Source organism: Octopus bimaculoides, chromosome 16 (assembly GCF_001194135.2).
Source record: "Octopus bimaculoides isolate UCB-OBI-ISO-001 chromosome 16, ASM119413v2, whole genome shotgun sequence".
Classification (NCBI taxonomy): domain Eukaryota; kingdom Metazoa; phylum Mollusca; class Cephalopoda; order Octopoda; family Octopodidae; genus Octopus; species Octopus bimaculoides.
In genome coordinates this window covers 48586696-48589012 of record NC_068996.1, presented here as the reverse complement: position 1 = coordinate 48589012, position 2317 = coordinate 48586696, and the positions used below count along the sequence as shown (strand labels likewise).

The 2317-nt window shown below is 38.9% G+C and overlaps 1 protein-coding gene across 2 annotated transcripts in view; it reads left to right on the top strand.

Annotated features, from left to right (window-relative positions):
- Nucleotides 1–2317, top strand: part of LOC106870605 (centrosomal protein of 104 kDa) — a 293281-nt gene that overhangs the window by 151059 nt on the left and 139905 nt on the right. The gene's annotated exons all lie outside the window — the stretch shown is intronic.

Below are 2317 nucleotides of genomic sequence, written 5' to 3'. Positions count from 1 at the left end.
TGTGTGTATACCTATGTGTGTGTGTGTGTGTATACCTATGTGTGTGTGTGTGTGTGTATACCTATGTGTGTATCTTTGTGGTGTGTTTGTACCACTCCACCCCTTGTCAACCAGTGTTGGTTTGCTTATGTCCCCGTAGCTTATTGTTTTGGCAAAAGGCAATCAATAGAATAACTATCAGGCTTTAAAAAAAGTGATGAGGTAGTTCTTGAAGCTGGTGCTCCAGCATGGCCACAGTCCAATGACTGAAGCATGTAAAAGATGAAAGAAAAACAGATGGTAAATCTAAATCAATGTGAGGATTTCTATGTGGTAACACAACTGACTAGAAATAGCAGCCAAATCTTTCTCAAATATTGAATAATATGTGATTATAATTAGTCTGAAAATGAGGCAGGACAGTCATTCGTGGAATGCCTTTGATTATAGTTCTGTTTGATCAGAAATAACTTGGAAATCAAACCTCAGGTACAAGCCTCAGGTCTGTATCGAATCCTCAGGATAGGCAGTAGGCATTAATGTATATTGTCAACAAACGGCCTTGTCATTATGAGATGATATTTAAAAATATTTTGATGAAAAGAAGATAATTATCTTGGTGTGGCTGTGTGGTAAGAAGCTTGCTTCCCAACCACATAGTCCCAGGTTCAGTCCCACTGCATGACATCTTGGTCAAATGTCTTCTACTATAGCCTGGGCTGATCAAATCCCTATGAGTGAATTTGGTAGATGGAAGCTGAAAGAAGCTCGCCATATATGTGTGTGTGTGTGAGAGAGAGAGAGAGAGAGAGTGCGTGTGTTTGTGTTTTTCAACCGATGTTGGTGTGTTTATGTCCCCATAGCTTTGTGGTTTGGCAGAAGAAGATGGTAGAATGACTACCAGGCTCATTCTACCAGAAATAAGTAGTGATCAATGTGTTCGACAAAAATTTCAAGGTGGTGCTCCAGCATGGCTGCAGTCACATGACTGAAACAAGTAAAAGATAAAAGTTAAAACACACTCACACATTCATACACGTTTGTAAGAAAATATCTTTTATGTTGTCAAATTTTTTTTTTTTTTTTGCATATCATCTAATAGTGACAAGGCCTTTTGTTGAACAATTTATTTTATCAATGCCTAGTGCCTACCCTGAGTTTCTAGTCATGACGTGTAAGGTTCTCTCGTTAGTACTTTGAATGATATTCTTATTAAGGCGTTGAGCTGGCAGAAACGTTAGCACGTTGGACGAAATGCTTAGCGGTATTTCATCTGTCCTTACGTTCTGAGTTCAAATTCTGCCAAGGTTGACTCTGCCTTTCATCCTTTCATGGTCGATAAATTAAATACCAGTTGCATACTGGGGTCGATCTAATCGACTGAGCCCTCCCCAAAAATTTCGGGCATTGTGCCGAGAGTGGAAAAGAACGACATTCTTATTTGAAATAACTACAATTCATTCTTCAAATTACACAGCTACTTTACATGTTAATTCAGGAACATGTAATAATAACTTCTCTCTCACAAGGCATTGGTCGACCCTCCCAGGGCCATAGTTGATGAAGACACTTGTCTAAGGTGTCATGGAATGGGACTGAACCCAAAGAACCAAGAAATAGTTGCAAAGCTAGCTTCTTAACCTCACACCCAAACCTGTGTCAATTTTTGTTTACAAAAATTGATTTCAGTATTATTTGTTATTTTTTACTTGTTTTAGCCAGTTGACTGTGGCCATGCTGGGGCACCACCTTGATGGTTTTTAAATGAACAAATCGACCCTAAAGCTTTGTTTTGTGGGGTTTTTTTTTTAAGCCTGGTACTTATTCCATCAGTCTTTTTTGCCGAATCACTAAGTGACAGGGATGTAAACACACCGACATTGATTGTGAAGCAGTGGGGAGACAGGACAAACACACACACACACACACACACACACAGACAAACACACAAACAAATATGCACACACACACACACACACACACACATATACGATGGGCTTCTTTCAGTTTCTGTCTACCAAATCCACTCACAAGGCTTTGGTCAGCCCGAGGCTATAGTTGAAGAAACTTGCCCAATGTGCTACACAGTAGAACTGAACTCAGAACCATGTGGTTGGGAAGCAAGCTTCTTACCACACAGCCATGCATGCGCTAAGTATAGAATCCTTAATGAATTTGGGGTGTGAAGGAATGAAGGGAGTAGGGTTGTAGATAGGAATGAATTATATTCTATAAAAGTGGCAGTCATTCATAAATTTTAATCTCCTTTTTGATTTTCCAAACCTTTACTTTAACTGTTCTTTTTTTTTTTGTTATATTTAATTTCTGAAGATTTTTG